General features: G+C 41.2%; 1 protein-coding gene across 2 annotated transcripts in view; it reads right to left on the bottom strand.

Moving 5' to 3' along the window:
• The window catches only part of Fgf12 (fibroblast growth factor 12), a 567,597-nt gene that overhangs the window by 334,627 nt on the left and 210,465 nt on the right, over positions 1-22,505 (bottom strand). The window lies entirely within an intron of this gene.

Here is a 22,505-nt window from a genome sequence, read left to right as displayed (position 1 = left end):
AGTTGCTTACACCCTTGGCAGCTGCTCTTGGCCCCTGATTTGGGGCCCGGACTTTCCATGGCACCCTTCCCCCCACTGAGCCTTCCAGCTTGTTATTGTTAAGAAGTTGTTTATGCCCCTGATTGGGGCCGGGACTTTCCACCACACAGACTTTTCCTGTTTTCCTGGTTGAGGATTTTCACCTGCCTTGTTGTTTTTCCCATGGCTTTTGCCTCGGGTATATAAGGAGATCTCAGTAAGGCCTTGGTGGCACTCTGAAAATGAGTGACTCGTGTACGTGTTTTCTTTCAATCCTGCAGATCTTACACCCGATATTCACACACTGGCCGTGCAGGCATCGTCACCCTACCTCTTCAGTTCTGATCTTGCCTATGTGACAGGCTGGATCAAGAATGATACACAGCTGTATGCCACAATGGCACAGAGCCTTCTAAAGTAACCCCAAGCTCTGGTTAAGGTTTATGACTCTCTCCCTCCACCACACGAGCACCGGGTCTCCCAGGGCATGTCTCATCAGCATGACTTTCATAACGGAGATATGGACAGAGTAGGCCTCCACCAGCTTTGTAAAGTCCCGTGTATCTCACAGTGTGTAGGTAGGAATTAAATGTGAATTGGTGTCAGCCATTCAGTTTGGTGGCTGCCACACAAAATACAAGAAAAGCTAACACTGGAAATAGTTTAAAATTTGAGGTTAGGAAATAGAGTTGTCTCTTTATAATTTGGAACATAAAGACTGCAAAGTAAAATAAATGGAATGTCAACAAGGTAAAATTGGTTGTGTTTATAAAAAAAGTTAACAATTTTTAATTTAGTTTCTTTCTCTACATTAGACAGTCTGTTATTTCCATTGGTTCACATTCTTTCCCCCTACCTCCTATAACACCACCCTCCCTTGGTAGGGGGTTGATGCATAGATGGGTTCCAATCAAGACACTGGCCTGCTCTTTCCCAGAAGCAGCATATAACCCAGGTCTTGCCAGGGATAGCACCCAATTTTCTGTAAATGAACAAACATGATACTAGGGGTGCAGCATCCTCTCTTGCACATCTTTTATCAAAGTGATTAGAGAAAACCTGATCTGTACCAGCAGATGACTCGGACTGCAGCAATGCTCAAACAGCAAAGCTACAACCAGACGAGAGCCACCCAAAAGAAGATTTCAAGAGTTAAAAGGATATTCTAAGGACCTGAAATCCCAACTCTGACCCCTTCCACACAGCCTTCCTTTCTAAGAATTGATTCTTTGCTCTAGTAAACCCTTGTTGAGCAAGGCTTTGCATCCTCAACTCAACAGTGTTGTATATACGTTGGATTAAAGTAACTTTCAATTGCCTGGTTTGTGATCTTACAAAAAGAGCAAACTGCTACACTGATCCAATCTAAGAGTTTAGGATTTAAAGACTGCTTCTCCTTTGAACATACTAGAGGTCCAAGTCAGAGATCAGTCCTAACTGTAAATCAGTGAGGGTTCAGGACAAGCTGTTCCTCCCTCAGCCTTTCCGGAGCCTCTGCCCACACTCAGAGTGGAAACTTAATCTGGAAAACAGAGGATCAGGATACAGAAGTGGATTCCTTCACAGCACATCTGTTAGGACCAAGCACTGGCTGCCAGCCTCTGAGAACCAGAAATGACTGCTTATTTCCAGTTTAGACAGTGCAAGAAAAGCACAAAGTGTGAGACTCCCTGCCTACTGTCAGAAAACTGGGAACACTGAACTCAACAGACAAGGCCAGGTTTCCTAAAGAAAAGGTGGGCTGAGCATCATGAATGATGATAGTTGTTCCTGCAAATCTCCTCATGTCATAGATTTCAATAGCCCAGGAACAGACAAAGTATAGATAATTATAGACGCTGTTCATGTCCTGGGGAATTGTAAAGGGTCAACACACGGCTCTTTTGTGTCATGGAATAACTGGCTTAACAACAACGCAATATTCCAGAAGGTCACTACCTACAACCCTAAAATCATTACCATAGACAAAGTTCTATAAAAAGAAAATCATCCTGGCAACTCAGCAAATAGTGCTGAAGCCATCAATGTCCTGCTGCACTGTCACCCGGGAGGAGAAGTTAAGTTGCCTCACCTTTGCGAGAGCCATGGCCTCAGGTAAGGAGATGCTTATTTTAGACTGGAACAGCTCCACAGATACTCAGGTGGGCAATAACCTCACATCTGCCCAGAGCACTGGCTCCAGTAATGAGTTTTATACTTGAACGTGTAAAAACAAAATGGTAGCTATAGTTTCAAAACTTTTTTTCCCTGTATCTATTTTATCTGAACGACTGAGCGCATTGACCATCTCATTCATTACTCGAAGGAGCCATGAGGAACTGGTTATGGATAAAAAAGTAGAACCCAGAGGTGCTCAACTCATGAATTACTATCCGCACACGAAGCAGGTATGTGACTCCAAGCCCTGAGGCTCCCCATTGACATATCACCTTTCAGGAATGGCTCATCATCTGAGTACATCATGCAGAAGTAGGAAACTATCGATGAAGGAATGGTAGGGAGCCCCAAATTCTCAGAGGCATCTGTGACCCTATGGTTTTTGCTACTGTTGATTCTGACTCTGCTTTTTTACTACAACAGGTACTACCATCACCATGTCAAAGTGCTGGAGAAAGCTTGAGAATTAGGTTCTGACTACAGGTTACCAAAGTGGCTTGTCTAAGATGACATGCCAAGGGACTGAGACGTAACACGCAAGGTAGTCTTGGTGGAATAGTGGGTACCTAGAGGAGAAGAATTGTAATTTTAAATCAGAAATGTTGATTTATTATAGCCTGACTTTAAAGGTTCCAAAGATCCTTCTGATAGCAACAGAGAAACACTGAACAGGTCTCAAAGGGTGGGGTTCATAGCATGATTTCAGCTACATGTGAGCAAGCATTCAATGCTTTAAAAAGACCTTGACATATATTAGAAACACACACACACACACACACACACACAATATATATATTCTATATTTATCATTTAAGGATGATTTATTTACAGAACTAATTACTCTAATTACTGAAGAGAGAGCCAGATGCGGAGAAATATGTTTGATACCATGGGTGCTACCCCAGAGGTGGGTTGCCATACAATCTTAAGAGAGAGGGCTACCTACACCAAGGAAAGACAGCATTCTGTTATGCCAGGTTGCCCAAGAAACAGCAGAGATTATCTCCCATGGGCCGCAGATACTGGCTTCAAGAAGAAGGAAACAGATGAATTAGTATTCTAATTCAAAACTCTCCTTCCCATCTCCCATGAGTTCCCTTGGGTTAACCCAACTAGAGTACACAGAATAATGTCTAGGAATCCATGCAGACAGAGTTCGAGGCAGGCAGCAGACAAGGCAAAGCATAGAAAAGACTCGGAGGGTCTGGTACAAGGCAAATGGCTCATGGTCTTCCCCACAGTGAAGAAAATGCAGTGGCAGACAATTTTAGTCATTTGTATGCACAGATTAAGAACAAGAAGAGACACAGATCAAATAGAGGAAACTATTGCCTGTATACAAGATAATCAACTCCCACTGATTATGTAATGGGATTGCATTTGTTTTAATAGACAGAGCTGTTTGTAATAATTTTCTGTGAGTGCCCCCTACTTAGGTAGAGTATGGGGTGAGGAGAGGGGAGAGTCAAGAAGGGCTCCAACATTGAAACGGGGTAATTTGATCCACTGTGAAAATCTATCTAGAAGTTATTCACAGATAATTAAAAATTAACTTCTATCAACATTAATAGTTTACTATGCTCTTTGATCAATTATGTTTTTCAAGAGATGGCATAATAGGACGTTTCCAGAAGCAGGAATGTAGGTGCCTCCTAAACAGAACTTAAGGAGCCATGCTTCATAACATTGAAACACTAGGTTCCATTACTAGAATCCTGCTTGTATGTGCATTGCATTTCTGTGCCAATGAATGAGGAAAAGTGCACTGGTTTGTGAAAAACATAGCCCCAAAATTCTTGGGTCTGTTAAGAACTGGTAAAACCAGAATATCGGAGATCTAGACTGGGTTCAGCTCCTTAATCTTGAACAGGTACGGCGACTCTTTTTACAGAGAATAGCTGTGCTCGCCTGCCCAAGAACAACTGATGGATGTCACACAAGCACACAGTTGTTCTTTCCTGAGCACCGTTTTATCTTCTTTGTTCATCGTCTTTGAGACAATTCCCACCATTTTGAATCAGAGAAAACTGAGTTAGATTAACACAGTAAGTTAATTATAGATTTAAAACTAATAGGACTGGCATTCAGACTTTGGCCTGACCACAAACTAAGTAGTATATTATATATTATAAGTATATATAATAATTCCCTCCTCTCGCCTAACAGTCCTTTGGGATTTGACTGAAAAAAAAAAACTCAACATTAAAATACAGTATAAAGTGCTACAGAATTCCACTGACTTTGTTTTACGGATTCCAGTGTGCACCATCATGCCCCACAGACATCTTCTCAAACAGATTACTCTATTCATGCTTTGCATAAATATTTTATCATACGTTAATGATTTTCATTCTTCCTGTGATGGAGACAGATTTTTTCAAAAGCTAGATTTGGAGACGGGATGTTTGAAGTTATTAAAAAAGAAATTGAATACTCTCTGAAAAAAAATGAAACTAGTTTAAAAAACTAAAAACACCTGTTTCATTATCACAGCATTTCTCTTGCATGCACTTCAGAATGGAGTTCTCACTTCAGCGTGGCTACTGGCTTGCAGAACCCAGAGTGGTGGTTAATATTCTGTCGATCAAGCAACATGTGGTTGATGTTGTGCTGTACATTTTAATTCTAACTCCAGATGTTCTTTGCTCCGAACCTGCTTGGCCAGCCCACTTCTTTCCCAGAAGATAAATTACTGAAGTAAATGAATATCTGTTAGTGCATATGGTAAAGCTGCAGTGACTAATAAGAAAGCATATGTTTGAAGACACTGAAACGCCATGCAGATGTGTGTCCCCGTCAAAAGCTCAGACCGTTCCTCCCTCCAATTCCTCTAGTGGACATAGAAATCCAGCCACTCCTAAACGAGCAATAGCTTGGGCCCTATGTCTTTTCCCACAGCATTTGCCCTTAGGAAATCTTCCTGTTCTGTTTAGCATCTAAACACCATCATCTTCCACTGGGCAGCACCATCTGTTAAAAGTGACAGGACAGTGGGACGGGTCCCCAGCAGGTACCCACCTGCCCAGAGTCCACAGCTACCCTCACTGAAATATGTCATCAAAGGAAGATTACATGGGCTCTTAGTAAAATAAATTTAGTTAAATTTTTTTAAATTTTCAACTGCTAAATGAAAAAGTCTACAAACCTCTTCCACAGCCAAAACAGAGACATACACTTTGTTCATGAATGGGAGAAATGAGTAAAGTAGGAGAATAAATCTATTAATGAAGAAGAGTTAAATAATACTATGTTTTGGTCTCTTGGCATAATGTCATTGGGTCCATCCGATACATTCTATTTTAGTGTCTCCCATGGACCCAGTTCTGATGAGGTGAAGACAGCAAAATTTAAATTTTTCGTGTAGCAACCAGTTCGTTGAAGTGCACGATGCTGACAAGACACTGAGCGTTCAGACAGCTCGGGCTAAAGAATAAAAATTATGGATGCTAAGGACACTAGACAATTGGCAAATTAAGTGTCGAGAGCTGGGGAAGATGCTCAGTATGTAACGAGTCTGTTATGGAAGCCTGAAGACTCGAATTCAGATCCTTGGTACCAAGGCACAAGCCAGAGAGTGACACCCATCTGTAACTCCAGCTCTAATGGACTGGGGACAGACTGATCCTGAGGCCTTGAAGACCAGCCAGTCTCATTGAAATGCTGAGCTCCAGGCTCATGGAGAGACCCTGTCCTCCACCAAAAATTAAGGTGCAAAACATAGAGGAAGACACCTGACGTTGACCCCTGGTCTCCACAGATGCAAATACAGGCAAATGAATACACACGCATGTAAGTAATGTGAATAAACAAATAAATCTGAGTATTGAGGAGACTCTGAAGGACAGGCATTATCAGCCCTGAGTTTGAAAGACAGGCTGCGCATTGAGAAAAGGAAGGGGTTTCCAGGATACCATGCAGGTGGGAAAAGCTGGCAGAGACAATGGTGTGCTTGTACCAGTGAGCAGAGCAGAGGTCAAGAAAGGGAACCCAGGGAACAGTGGTAAGTCGACTGAAATAATCTGGGTGGTGTGCAAAGGAGTTACACCATTTTCAGCCTTGTCCACAAAAATCTAGTTTCCTCCTCTCATAACACTAGGGCCACATGATGATAATGTTTCACTAAGTATAATAGCCTTTAGATATCAACGAAATGTTTCTTTCCCTTTCTACAAACCTCCAAGACACTTAATATCAGAATGAACATTCAGAGCCAATTCCAGACAACTCCTGAGTGTAGACGTTACATGATGAGTGGCAATAGAATACGTGACTATTAGAGAACATGCTCTTCTGTCCAAAAGGAAGAAGACCAGTGCTGTCATGTACAGACAAAATAAAAGGACGGGATAGAAAGTTTTTTTGGTGGTGTGAAGTTATCAGTGGTGCAGAATATAAGTACTGAAGGTGGGAAATAGAAGGAAATGTATTTCCACTCTGAACCCACGCAACACAGAAAGCACCTGCCCAAAGTCTCATTGACCAGGAATCTGAGACACAGCCAGAGTCCCTTAGACTCCTGTGCCATAGAAAACATATACGGTTTTAAAAATAAAGAAGACAGATCTGTGTGTTTTGAAGCTTAGAAGGGAACCCAAAGCAGTCTAACTGCATTACCTCATGACATTTATCCATTATTACTGATTGATCAAAGTGTTTTCATTGTCTACACACAGAGCTAATCCAGATTAATCTCTCCAATACCTGTTTAAGAATTAAATCAAAGGCACGTCTTTCATAATTGGCTGGCTCTAATCATGAAGGCAAAGGAGTGCAGGGCAATGTTAATGTCCCTGATGTTTAATTTATTCTCCTAATGGATGCCAAATTTCCACCATCCCCCCAAATGAAAACACTACTAAACTAACTGACAAACGTTATATTTTCTGTATATTTTTGCTCAGAATGCCACACGTAATGGACCATTCAGTTCAAAACCGAAATGTCTGAACATAGTGAAGAATTAAGAAAATTCTTTGAAATTCGAAGCAAAACAGTTTGAATGGCTTTTAAAAAAATCACTTATCTAGGAAGCGCAAGGCCCTGGGTTCGGTCCCCAGCTCGCCCCCCCCAAAAAAAAATCACTTATGAGACCAGACACAGGTTTCCTTTGATCCACGAAGGTAACGCCACTCACCTACAGGCAGAGGGTCTGTCTACTAACTCATAGAAGGTATTTCTTTCACCACGGGGGTTTCTGAAGTTTTTCTCTAGGTGTACCCATCCTGCCCCAGTTTGTATCAGGCATCCTCCTATCTGTGGCCGAGAGGATAACCAGCTAACAACACCGTAGAGCTCAGAGCTGAAGGTGACAAAAATTAATTCTGAATGAGAGTTGTGATACTTGACCAGCCTTGAAGTCTACCCACAGGTAGACTCTTGAGTAAGGTGAGCCAAATAACTATCTCCATGTTTAAACTTAGCTGCGATATCTTTTCTGTCAGCTTTCCTCTAAAGTAGTATTGTCCCAGTGCCAAATATATAGCTCTGTCTTTCACAGAGCCTAGCCGAGACTGTTTCTTTTGTCTATGTGAATACGAGCGTTGGTTACCTCAACTTCCAAAGGTTTGCCCCCTCGGTGATATCAGAAGAGGACGCTAGGTCTGATGGCTTAGAGCTGTAATCCAGCTACAGGAGAGGCTGTTTGAATAACAAACTGTCAATGCCCGCCTAGACAGTTTGGTGAGATCCCCGTCTCAAAAAGTAAAAAGCAGGTTGGAGATATAGCTCAGTAGAATAACATGTGTCCTGGCATGCATAAGGTCACAGGTTCAATTCCCAGTACCAGAAGAAAAATATGTATGTAGGTGTGGGGTGTGTGTGTGTGTGTGTGTGTGTGTGTGTGTGTGTGTGTGTGTGTGAACAAGGGTATAATCTCCATATACATTAGGAGGACTAGAGCTAATATAAAATGATATGATGATGCCTTTATTATTGTTCACATGCTAATTCCTCAAAAGGAGTGGAATCTGCCTCTACAGAGCATCAGTGCATGTTGTGTTCATATATGGAAATATCACACCGAGCCCACTAACATTTACAATTGCTATGTGTTAATTAAAGTCAGTGTTTTCAAATGCATGGTAAAACACTGATCTATTTCCATATTCAAAACGGTTAACTTTCCGTTCTTTCCATACTAAAGTCCAAGCATTTAAAAAACAGAAGAGAGAGGTTCTAGAGCTCGTGACCTGGAACAACTCCAGCTTCGTATCCTGAAGTTCACAGCCTCTGGTACCAGGCAGCCTGCAGATCTGGAACCCAGACACCCTCTGTCCCCGAAGCAGCTCTCCTGCTCTCTCCTCCGTCCTCCCCAATTCTGTTCCTTTCTCCTTCTCTCTTCTCCACCCCACCTGCACCCTGCCTTTATCTGACTATTATTTACTTCCAAATTTACAACCAGAGTCTGAGATTTCATTCCACTGCCATGTGCTTCCTTCCTATGGGGCTTCGTTTGCCAGCAGGATTTGGGAGCAATCTTTTCTGAAGTCTTCGAACCCTCCCACTTTTAACTTGTTTGCTTGTGGAAGCAAAGGAAAACATCACATAATCGTCTCATTAGGAAATGCCTCGTCTCTCTCACTCACTATGAAACTCCTAGAAGAGTGATGTCATGTGTGGTCCTAGGGCCTTAAGATGCCAAGATGAGACAGCTCAGAAATAAACACCTGAGCGACTAACAGTTTAATTAATGGCCACAAGACGCAGAAGGAGAAAATGGCTTGGAATATAGGATGGAATCACGTTATCGGCCATGTGTGGATGGCAGAAAGAACCAGAGCCAGAGAACAACCGCTCCAGTGTGAATGCCAGCAAATGCAAGTGTAGTTAAAACAGAGCCTGCAGGAGGGGGTAGTGTTTGAACGAAATGAGAAGAACCTCACAGGCCTTCCAGGCGGAAAATAAATTATGTAAGTAGCAGCCTGGAGAAATCTATCACTTCTAGCCAACTCAGAGAGATACCCTGTAAAGTATAGTATTGTAAAGCAGAACACCATCCCCCACCATGAGCTAATAGTGAACTCGAGCACTTGGCCACCAGTTGCTGGTAATGTTTGGGAAGACTGTGGAACATTGGGCATGTAAAGTGTAGCTGGTGAAGGAAGACCACCCTTGGGACCATCCTACATCTGCTGCCAACCTGTTGTTTAAGTTTTCTAGCCTGCCACTCTGTGATGAGATACCTCACGCATCTGCTTATGTGGATGAAGCTACTTCTGATGCCTTGCCTTCCTGGCCATGGTTACCTATTTTAGGTACCCCAAGAAACCCTGACTCAAAACAAACCTCTTCCTTTATGATGCTTCTGTGAGTGTTTCACCATAGCAAAAACATAGATAATAATTATGTCATCTAATAGTGGAACGCGGTGAACTAGACCATAGTAGAAAGTGGTTTTGTGTAAGACCAGAGAATCTGAGTGTGTTTTGTCCTTTATGCCACAGAAGAGATTGAATATCACTTTAGAGTAATGTACATTCTAAGGGAAAGAGTATGAATTGTATATAACGCTTTAATATCAAAGGCAATTAAACTGATGTGGTAAGCAACAGTCTAAAGGTTTAGGCTAGAAACTTAGAAACTGACTTCTTACAAAAAGCAAGTGTACTCAAAGGGCCAGTTAAAGATGAAAAACTGTTTTTATCTGGTTGAGTCAAAAGGAAGATACCCTGGGAGAGGGACAGTGCTACAAGTGGTTCTCTGAGACAACTCTATTGTCTCCACTGATAATTTTAACAGAGTCCAAAAGTTCTGTTGTCCCCACACTGGAGCATCCAACCAGCTGAGGCTTCTTTATCCTACAGATGAGGAAAGAGAAAAAACAATGACAAATATAGATTCTGAAATGACACACTACCCTCAGCCTACTATGCCCTAGGATGCAGGTTCATGTAACGCGGTGGTGGCTTGAATGGGCTTGGCTCAGGGAGTGGCACTATTAGGAAGTGTGGCCTTGTTGGAAGAAGTGTGTCACTGTGCTGGTAGACAATGAGACCCACCTCCTAACCATGTTGGAGACTGTCTTCTTCCTACCAGCCTTCAGAGGAAGATGTAGATCTCTCGGCTCCTTGTGCACCTTACCTGCCTGGATGCTGCCCTGCTCCCACCTTGATGATAATGGACTGAACCTCTGAACCTGTAAGCCAGCCCCAATTACATGTTGTCCTCCATAAGACTTTCCTTGGTCATGGTGTCTGTTCACAGGATACAATGTCAGGACACAATGAAATCCTCTCTTTGTGACAGGAACCCTCATTTAAACCATCACCAAAGTGAAAATATTGCTATGAGAGGTCTAATGGGTCTTCTCTTGATGGAGGCAGACTGCAGTGGCTATGCAGGTAGACCCATGCTGTGCATCTTCAGTCTGGATGGCCAGGATCACATTGCAAAGCTTCAGGGACCACTGTTCCTACTGAATTTGTGTGAGACGTCATGTCTTGAAGCACCATCCCTAAAGTTATGGGAATGGTATCTATGGAATTACCTCATATGCTGGCCTTTGTTTAGCACAGAGCCTCAGAGAAAACAGAAGGAGGCAGAAGGCTTCCATCCGCTTTGTCTGGGTTTATTTTATGTGCACATCTCAAGTCTTATCTGAAGACCTACATTTTGAAGTTAGAGCCTAGGCAGCTGAGAGTAGAACACCTCTGGTCTTCTCATCTACCATTTCTAAAATTAGGTCAGGAGAGAGCTGGCAGCATCCATGGAGATGTAAAACAGCAGGAGTGTACACATAAACACCTACCCTCACATACTGAAGATACAAACATATGTGTTCATCTGTTCATTCAACAGACAGACATTCTCTAGGTCACCAGGACAGTGACTTTAACCAACTAATGCCAAAACTGTTGAAACTTGTGCTCCCGACTTTTCACCACAATCGTTTCACCTCTTGAGACCCCATATGTACAACAATGCCAAGCAACCAGAGCTTCCACGGACTAAGCCACTACCTAAAGACTATACATGGACTGACCCTGGACTCTGACCTCATAGGTAGCAATGAATATCCTAGTAAGAGCACCAGTGGAAGGGGAAGCCCTGGGTCCTGCTAAGACTGAACCCCCAGTGAACTAGACTGGTGGGGGGAGGGCGGCAATGGGGGAGGGTTGGGAGGGGAACACCCATAAGGAAGGGGAGGGGGGAGGGGGATGTTTGCCCGGATACCGGGAAAGGGAATAACACTTGAAATGTATATAAGAAATACTCAAGTTAATAAAAAAAAAAAATAAAGATCAGATTAAGTCATTGTGAATGAAGTAATGTGTTACTTCAGGAACCACAGCTATACTTGTACCACGGCTATAGCAACTGTTGCACGCCATGAAGGATAAACAGCAAATATTCAAAGAGAAACCCTCATCTCCAAGTCCCCAACTAGTTAACAGTTTAATGTAGTTTTCGAGAATGTTGCCTTAGTAACTTTATCTTCAAGTAAAACCTGGAATAATAGGATTAAATATAATATTTCAGAATTTCAACAAAGTTTTAATCAACTATGAGATCTAATTATCAACTACGAAACAAAATTATCAAAACATTAATGCATCTTATCTAATATGCTTATGTGAATAAATGCTGTTTTAGTTTAATTTAAAGAAAAGCATGGGATTATTAATAGAGAACTACATAAGAATGAGTTATATGGGGCTGGGGATTTGGCTCAGTGGTAGAGCGCTTGCCTAGCAAGCACAAGGCCCTGGGTTTGGTCCCCAGCTCCGGAAAAAAAAAAAAAAAAAAAAGAATGAGTTATATAATTAGGCAATCTTTTTATAAATTTTTATTGGTTATTTTGTTTATTTACATTTCAAATGTTATTCCCCTTCCCAGTTTCCCCTCTGAAAATTCCGCATTCCATCCCCCTCCCCCACCCACCTACCACATTCCCCTATGCTGGGGCATCAAGACTTCATAGGACCAAGGGCTTCCCCTCCCATTGATGCTAGACAAGGCCATCCTCTGCTACATATGCAGCTGGAGACGTGGGTCCCTCCATGTGTACTCTTTTTGAAGGATGGGTGGACCCATCCCTAACCAGGGGTCATGAATTAGGCAATCTTGTTTGACTAAAGTATATACATCTTTAAATAAATTTATTTGAACTGATATACTTTTATATAAGTGTATTTATCACTTAATTTGTAGCTTTATAATTTACTAAATACTATAGATAAGATAGTCTCTTATATTATAATGTGATAATATAATATGCAATTTTATATTATAATGTGATAGAATAGAATATAAAATTATAATATAATAAAATTCTCTCTTAAGGGAATTTCTTCTCTAGACTATATCCTTATACATAGTACATAATAGAATGACTTAAATTTATTTAAGGATGAACATCTGTATAAATTAATAAAGATGAGGGCCGTCCCTCAATGTGAGAAATACTGCTCTAGGTCCAGGTCTGAAAAATCTATCAGCAAAACACCAAAGTAAGATGCATCAGCTACGGCCCCTTCTTCAGAGAAACATCCATTCATCCATATTTATTACGTGTCTACCAGTGTTGGGAATTGAAGTTATATCAGTAATCAATACGAACATGATCCCCATCCATGGGAAGCTGATGACCAAAGGAGTGAGACAGGATCTTGGCACAGAAGCGTTTTTAAAATTCAATATGCAGTATTAATAACTGATCCCATCTGAGAACGGCTAGCAGGAGAGTTTCCTAGAAGGCACAGTGTGTGTAATAACCTCTTAAAGGGAGAATTCCTCCCTGAAAAACAAAAGAATTGACTCGGATGGCAAAGCTATCCATCCAGGGAAGGAATGATAAAGCCACCAGGCCTCAGTGCAGAAGTCCAGCATAGCTTAGGAAAGAAAGACGACTGTGTGGGTGGGAAACAGCAAGGGGAGCATTCCCACCTGAGTTTTTAGGTACATGTGAGTGTCTTCAGAGACTTGGTTGACTGACAAAGGGATTGCAATTGTACTCTGGGTAAATGGGACACCAGAGCAGCACAGAGGCACAAGGATGCCGGCTGATTTACACTTGAAAACGTCAGACTGAAATGAACTAGTGTGTTGAATGTACCATTGAGATAAAAACACAGCAGGCTCAAAGATGGTCAGTAATACAGTCTCCTCTCCTGTGAGCCACAGAAAATGGAGTATTTATCTAAGGGTTTTATATTTGGCTTTTCTACCAAAGTTGACTTCTCCTAAAATGTCCATATTATCAGGATCTCTGGAGATTAAAACAGAATTCTGTAAGATCCAGCGACCCTGAACTTGTGTTCTTGCCTAGAACCAACTGTCCAGAACCAGGAGAACCTGTTCTGTTTCCCCACTTGGAAAGCTACATAAACATACATTTATCACAGAAACTGTCCCATGCCAAGGCACTAATCATCTAATCATTCATTCCCTGTTCTCACTCCAAGGGTGTGTGTGTGTGTGTGTGTGTGTGTGTGTGTGTGTGTGTGTCTGTGTGTGTGTCTGTGTGTGTGTCTGTGTATGTGTGTATGTGTGTCTGTGTGTTAGTGTGTGTGTGTATGTGTGTCTGTGTGTTAGTGTGTGTGTGTATCTGTGTGTATGTGTGTGTATATCTTCTGTTTGTGTCTGTGTGTCTCTGTGTGTGTCTGTGTGTGCATCTGTGTTTCTCTGTGTGTCTGTGTGTGTCTATGTCTATATCTAGATATAGATACAGATATAGATAGGTATAATATAGATATAGACATAGACATAAATATAGATATAGATATATAGATATAAATAATTTATAGTTATCAATTCTTCATCGGGACTACACCAAACGCTCACAGCCCTTGACTAACCACAGTTGTTTTTTGCCCACACTTGATCTTTGTTTGCTTGACAAACTACCCATTCCTTCATTCATTTCCCCCTTCTTAAACGCAAACAAACAAACAAACAAACAAACTCAACACTTGTGTGTCCATAACCTCATCCCTAGCTTTGGTTTCCTGAGCCATTTTCTACATTTGACCAGGTCTTTTTGAAGACCTGCACACCTGGACTCTGCACTGTCTAGATCTACTGTTGAAGGAGTTCCTGAGGCCTCTTCACAATCAAACATTCTAAGGCAAATTACATGCTACTTAAATTATTTTCTAACATAAGCTTAAAAAGCAAAATGTGCATGACTCTTATTGCAAATGTGCAACTCCTCTGGGGGAAATTAACTGAAGCCTATTTCCAGATTTTCCCATTACTTTCCTGTCCTTCAATTCTTATACGTTTGCTAACTCATGAAAAATGCTTCTAAAAGACAAAACTCCACGAATTCATTTATTCTGCCCAGCTAATAATACCTAGACCAGTTATCTGCATTAGCTTCTTCTCATTATGCATTCTGCTGAACTCACGAGTGAAAGCCAGGCCATTGGACACACATCCCAGCGTCTTGCTTTGGACATATCAATCTATGAAATAAAGTCTAAGGGACACTTCGTGATACTGCGTTCTTCAAAATAAGAAACATACCCCATTCTTCCTCCAATACCAGCACTTTCTTAACTGTAAGCTCTGCCCTCTGGCTCACATGATGCTGTCCTAAGGTTATTTATATTCTGAAACTGTGACATCTCTCGGCTTAATAAAAGTTACCAAGTTAGCTAAGATTTCTCTTGGTCTTGGGTGAAGCAGCTCAGTGGACATTATAAAATTCTGAAGCAGTCTGGAGAATATTTCCTTCCTAGGGAACGTTATGCTCATTGTTACTTATCATTTATGCAAATGGTTTTTATCAAAATCTACTATTGAACCAGGTCTGAACTGTGCTTTCTCAGTGTGATCACATCTCCTTGCCTCTCTGAGTGAATTTCCCGGACAGTGCAATGTTTGTCTTACTCGTAATAAGACTGATGTCGATTATCTCTGCCTCTATCAGTACTGCGTTAGAGACAACAGGCTCTGCTCAAACTCTGTTGTCCCCTTAACACAGAAAAAGTAACCCTGACAAACTGATGCCGCCCCACATACCCTACCACAACCTGAACACATAACCACAAGGGACGCAAGTGTATTCTGTGACTCCTCACTGAAGAAACCTCTTGCCGTTCTGCTTGTAAGAAAGTCAGGGAACTAAATTCGTACACTGACCTCATCTCTCAGCCTTACTTTACTCCAGAAACCTCACCGGGCTGTTTGCTTTTTGAGGGCAGCACGTACCGAATTTGGAAATAATAGCCAAACCAATGCGTTTTTTCCTCTGTACCAGATCCACTGATTTACCGGTGTATTGATTTGTCCAGACTCAACAAATTGAGGTTAGAAGGTAGAAGTGAATTCACATGAGCGGCTGAATTGGGCTATTTTGGATCTGTTAGCCTTATGATGGGATGTTTTAATTTATGCATCATAGAATCCTCTTCACACCACTCTGCCTGTAATTGCAACAGCTCATGATGCTTGCCTGTCCTTTGGTTTTGTTTCTGTTTCTGGAAAAGCTGGTAAAATGTCATTTTATGTAACAGCTGGTTTGCTGGTGCAAATGCAATTTAAAACAGACAACTTGTTTTGGCTTAAAGATAATTAATAATCTTCTTATGATGATGATGAAATAGTAATAGTCATTATTTATGTATTTTAGTAAGTGCTAGATCCTCATCATCTAAAAAAATAATGTATTAATTGTCCATCTTTCCTAATCTTCTGTGTGAGGTAAATTTCCTATTCTGCAAAGTCCTATCCTCAGACAGCCATTCATTTGTGATCCTTACAGTTACAGAGGCTCATATAATTGTCTTTCTAATATAGAGCTCTGTGGCGAAAATTCCCAGTTTTCCCCAGGACAACAATGCACTTAGTCTCAAGAAATGAGTCTGAATCAGTAAGCCCCAAGTTTACGAATGCCCTCCGGAACCTCCGTGCTTTACTTTAAAACTGAAGAAGGAGGTTGTGAGGAACACTGGAGAACTTGTCCCCCTGGTGGAAGAAAAGCAGTGAAGCTGACATCACTGGCCAGGCTCTCACAGGTTTTGATTTAAACTTGATTCTGGGGCCATCTTTAAAGAGGCTCCATCCACAAAGAGGGAGAAAGGGTGTGAATGGCCCGTCATAAGGAAACCATGTGGGAAAGTCAGATGCTGGGTCCTGGATGACTCTGTGGTGATGGCCATGAAAACCAACAAAATGCCTACATACAAATGCATAATATGCAAGGAAACTCAGCTCCCATTCTAAGATCTGCAACGGAGACATCTGGCATGCGACTGACTGACTTTCTGGCTGACAGAATTGCCTTCTCCTGTGATACCTGAAACATCTCCATTTTCCTAATTTAACTCTACAAACCTACCTTCCATGAGAGCTCTCAGACAGTCATTCCCGACAGTTAGTTATTCCTCACAAAGCCTTCCCAGGACCCATGGAGGGCCTTGACAAAGGCTTCATACTTTCTCAGGGAAGTCTTCTGCCATCTTCGTTTTTCCTCATCGAATGTTCTGGTAGCATAGGTGCATTATATGACTCAGAAAACATACTCACGATTCTTTCTACAATAAGGGCAAATGACAAATCACCAATAGACTGTACAGGACTGTTGACAGGGCACCATTTATAATAACCCTGACGTTAGAAAGGCACAAATGGTCATCAGAGGTCAAATGATTACACACACACACACACACACACACACACATATACATACACACACACAAATACACACACACACACACACACACAAACACAAACACAAAAAATATGTATAGTGTTTGGTCCAGGGAGTAGCACTATTTGGAGGTATGGCCTTGTTAGAGGAAGTGTGTTACTATGGGCATAGGCTTTAAGGCCTTGTCCTAGCTGCCTGGAAGCCAGTCTTCTCCTCCTGGCCTTCGGGACCATAATGGTAAGAATCAGTGTTCCATTTGACTGACTGGAGATCTAGGAAGATAGAGAGGAAGGAATGTCTATTGTCTTTTGTACATTGTTTGAGCAGAGAGTTCAGTGAAATGGGTTGTTCCTTCCATCTTTCCCAAAGTACAAGATGAAAAATGATTCAGATAAAGCCATAAATGTTATAACTATGTTGAAATAACTTTGTCCTGCTGGAAAACCACAGCACGCTAAACCACTCCTGTAACAGGCTATGTGGACTTTTATGTGTATTGCTTTAAATGGTAACTAATATGACGGTGAGCCTACAAATACAGTGTGGAAATAGGCGGGTGTATAGGTTTCTCCTGGTTGGGGCTGCTTGTTGAAAACATTTGTGCTTTTCTTTAAATACAGTTTTCTATGTGAAAAGGCTACTTAATGTCCCCCTCTCTTCTGGGACATCACCAAAGCCTATTCCATCTCACATTCATGATGATAGAGGAGTGAAATAAAAGACAAAAGCCCACCTCCTTGAAAATTTATCTCAACAAGTGATGGTGGAAGAAATCTATTTGGGAGACCCGTGGACATGCAGAGAGTCATAGCATGCCTCGGAAGATGGTGGAGAAGCTAGGTCTTGGTCTCAGTTTGGAGATAATGTATCATTTCATAGATCCCTTCCTTGAATCTAGCTTGCTCATCAGTAAAAACCTCTACCCCTGACGTTGCTTACAGAAACACCAGTGTACCAGGTATGACCTACATCATGAGAAAAGAGAACTGGGTAAGCAGGGCAAAGGAGCTGGTTGCTATCTAAGCGGCCTATACATTAAGTGCCAGCATTTTCTCCCAATGTATCTATCTAAATATATTTGTTAAGTATATCTAATTAAAAGTCTTACAATTTGTGGTGAGTTACTCTTTGAAAGCAAGTGTAAAAAAACAAAACAACAACAAACCTCAAATACTGGCATTTTTGTGTGCTATTTACAAGCAATCCAGACTATGTATCAACCATAGTGTTGTGATCCTATGGATGAGAGCAGAACGACTGCACTGAGCCTCGAAGCTTATTCTGAAGCTAAGAACTGAAATGCCAAGCTTTCTCTTCTGACACACCCAAGTTGAACTCAAAGTCCTCTGTAGTCCCCCATGTAATATCACGTAATTTCAGTTTGTCTGCTCTTTATGAATTATGATTTGAAATCCTGCTGAGACTTCCATTGTTGAACACCATCACCCCTCAGAACTAACATATCTTCCATTCACACATGCAAATGTTTTGGGACATGTATGCAACATTATGGCACAACCTGCATTACTACTTCATTCCTTCTCTAGCAGGAAACCTACTTAGTGCACACAGAGAGACACCACTGGAGTGCTAGGGTGTGCTTTCATGTTTTATTAGTAAAACATGGGGACAAGACCAACATATAATTGCATAGCCTCTTAGCCACAGTCTAAAAATTATCCTAGTCACTGAAGAGAATCAATGAGAATAATACTGAACCAAGAAAGCTGCATACCAACCAATACATTTTGTTTACATGCTTGCACAAATATACATGAATATACAAAATACCTATTCATACACCTGCAATCACTCTCACTTGATATTATAAATACATGTGCTTACATCTACAAATAAACAGACACAGAGATGTAAGCTTTTCTCAACTTCCCCCACTTACTTGAATTCATAACAACTGCAAGACAGGAGCAAGGAGTGTATGTGCATACTATCTCATGTAAAAACACAGAACTTGTTTTAAAAAAATCACTCGATAAATTACAGAAACAAGATTTTTGGATTCCAGACCCAGTCTCCATAGACAATGTTATATTCCCTAAATAACCAACCTTCTGTACATCTAGACTATTCTAAGACTCAGTTTATCAGTCTTGTACTATAAATCTCAACTGTCCCCTTAACCCAGTTACTGGGATATGTTCAAGCTAGATGTGGAAGTCTCATGGCTATTTCTGTATATTTCTACCACACGGGAAGGCACATGATACTTACTTTTTAAATGGGAACTATTTGATTCGGTTCCTAATCAAATATTTCCTAATTACAAACAGTGAGAGGTAGGTAAACACTTCCATAAATACTACTCCAGAGAGAGACACATGGATTCCCAAATTTGATCCAATTTGTGACCACTGAGAGATAAAAGCAAACCCTACCCAATGCATAGCGGTATAGGATTTGGTGTGCTTCATTCTATAAGAATGAGGAGTGCGCTGACACATGCTGTGTAAGAGCAAACCCCCTGGGAGGTGTGCCCCAGGCCTCCTTTCACTTGTTTGTTTATTTGTTTATCACTTTTATGTTTTTACTATAAGGCAAGGTCTCACAAAGCTGTACAGGCTAACCTCGAACTTATTCTGTGGCCCAGACAAACCTTGAACTTACCATTTTCTCCCTAAGCCTCTCTAGTAAATAAAGTTATATGCCTGTACCAGGAAATCTGGCCAAATACCAATCTAAACTTGTCGTTACTTAATTTTAGTGTGTGTGCATGTGTATGTGTGTATGTGTCTATGTGTCTGAGTGCGTGTATTGGGTACATACATGTGTGTGCCATAGCATGAGTATTGGATGTCAGAGTACAATCGTCCTCTGGAGTCTGTTGTCTTTTCCATCCTGGTGTTCCAGGGATCAAAGTCAGGTCAGGAGACTTGCCTAGCAGTTCATCTGCTCCTCAACATCATTCTTAAGAGGGGAATTATCAAAAAAATCAAAGCGACAAGAATTAATATACACAAAAGGTCCAACTTTTGGCCACCCAACTCCAGTGGATGCTTAGACCACCACACACCCCCTGTTGCTTAGAATAAGCTCCCATATCTAGTCCCACTGACGGCAGCAGGGGAGATTTCCCAATTCATAAAGAACTGTTCTGACATGGGGTCAAGGGGTCTTACGTAGAACAAGACAATTTGTTTCCTAACAAGCCAGATGCAACTGTGTTGTGGCTGTCTCAGCCTTGGCCGTTGGTAGTCATCAGGCCCTCACTCTTGCAATATCTGCTTCCTTTGTCTAGTCAATCATTGTCATCAGAAATCAAATCTATTAAAATACTTTTACTCTCTGGTCTTATAGCCCCTCATTTGTCCATGAACTTTACTGCAAAATTCCTAGGAAGTTCTTCTGGAAGTTCATCGTCCTTACTGTCTTGTTTTATAGTTTTCTCTCACACCCAAGGAGCGACTGAAACTGCTTAGCCAGGTTACCAATGATATCCTTACTTCCCAAGTTGATAATTCAACCTGGGTCTGCATATTATTGCTGTCTCCGCGTCTTGTAAACCAGTCAGTCATTACTTCCTGACACTCTGACGTTTGTCTCCTGAATTTTTTCTAGTTACTCCCCTGTGTCTCTGTGGAAATATTTCACTTCTGGTGGCTCAGTATAGGAGTACCAATGTGTGTGCCCCAGCAACTCTAACTCCAACTGGATTAAACGCCGTTCTCTAGTATAAAATACTACCTATGTAACAATGAGCCATATATTCATTTCCCTAGCTTCTTCAAATTTCAGAATTGAATCTTTCATTCAACCTCTCCAGTGGTATCAAGTTCAACCCACTCAGAAGAGACTACTCAAGTTGTTCCTGCATAATATTACTCTATTCTATTTTCATTGTAATAAAAGACGTCCCTACAGCTAATGCTCTTCCCTAACTACTTGGGTCATGTTTGGTCCTTCTCTCCCTCTCAAGAACCACTGCTAATCAGCTAATTCTGTCAGATCTGATTGAAGCACATCCTGTCTCTGATCACAGGTCATCACCTTATACAACTGTCCTGGGGACTTCATCAAAGACTGTAATAATGAACAAAACTGTCTCCCTACCACTGTCTATTTTTCTACTACAGCGACAGCGAGCCATTGAAGGTCTGATAGGCTTATTGTAGCCTTAATCAAAACCTTCCATGGTAAATCCTAATATCACGCAATCCTCAAAATAAATTCCAAAGTGCTTTCCTTTGACTACAAAGCCACAGTTAATCTCTCTTCCTACCCCTTTTCCTCACTTTGATCAGCCATGCCACTTTGTGCCCCACCCCCAAATATGCCCAGCTTTCCCCTTTCCTGTTGTTCTTTACAATGGGAGCAGGTTTCCTTGGCACATCTGAAGGAAGCTTCCTCCCCTACTGCCTTTGATCATTACCTCAGAAAAGGTTGTGTATCTGGAAAGTTTTTTTTCCTTTCACTGATGATCCTTTAATGCATGTACTTCTCCTTAGAGCACTTAGGACCAACCAACACTGTCTTACGTACATTGAAGTTGTTTACTTATTTATTGTTTTACTTCTGCACTAGAAAGTAGGTTCTCAAAATAGACATCGCGTTGCTCAATGCTGAATCCCTAACAATTAGAATAGCACCTAGGGGAAAAGTAGGCCATCAATAAATGAATGAAGAAATGAATGAAAGAACAAGTAAATCACGAGCCTGCAAGTTCCTTCTTGGCTTTGCCCCTGGTGCATATTTAAATAAAATGAATCATTTTTATGCCAGGTATGTGTCTATAAAATTTCAGTGTAACTCAGGTGCCATCTGCCTTCAATGATTACCCTTTATGACCACACACTCACATGGACACATGCACACACAAACACACACACACACACACACACACACACACCACGCATGCACACAGTGATGCTCACACACATATGCACACATACAAACACTACCACCACCACCGCCGCTACCATTCAGATGAATTATCATTGTTCTTGCCTCTGGAATGAGTTGTTCTTATTTTTATTCCTTTAGATGTGTGTTTTGGTGGGAGTTGTTGGTTGGTTGGTTGGTTTGGTTTGCACATTGCCATATTACAAAGTCCATGAAACAGGCATCAGTTCATCCTTATGTGCTCAAATTCTAATACATAGTAAGAAACCCATAATGTAGGTGTCTGCTAAATTGTTAGGACACATGAGTTCTTTTTGTTCCATTGTTGTTGGTGGTGGTTGTTGATATTCATTCATGTGTTTAGTTCACCTAAAAGAATTAGAAGCACTGAATGCCATGAATTGGTCTGGATAGTAGAGTTCATTTCCACATACCCTGTAGCTGCTTGTTGTCAACGCAAAAATTTAATGTGAGCTTGAATCAACAAACCTCCTTAATATTCATCACATTATTCCTCTCTGTATCATACAAGGGAAATGTTCTATTGTTTGATGGAAGAGCATTCTCTCCAAGCAGCTTCACAATAAGGTAGAAAGGTGAGATATTCTACTTTGTAGGCAACCAGATTCTCTTAAAAACCTCTGTATACCAAAGAAGCCATTTGTGGGCAGTTACTCCCTCTACCAAGGCCAACTCTCCCAACAGTAGAGGAAAGGAAGGATGAATGTAATCACTTTATAAGTGAGGATCAGGATTCCAGCACAGCTAAGAAACTTATGAAGTTACTACATTGAGTAAATCAAAACACCACGTTTCAGTCTGGCTATTAGTCTCCAGACATGGCTTTACTGATGGTTAAAAGTCTACATTCAAAAATTAG

This window comes from Rattus norvegicus, chromosome 11 (assembly GCF_036323735.1).
Source record: "Rattus norvegicus strain BN/NHsdMcwi chromosome 11, GRCr8, whole genome shotgun sequence".
In the NCBI taxonomy this organism is placed as follows: Eukaryota; Metazoa; Chordata; class Mammalia; order Rodentia; family Muridae; genus Rattus; species Rattus norvegicus.
The sequence above is the reverse complement of the archived record's forward strand: the minus strand, read 5'-3'. Positions and strand labels throughout refer to the sequence as shown.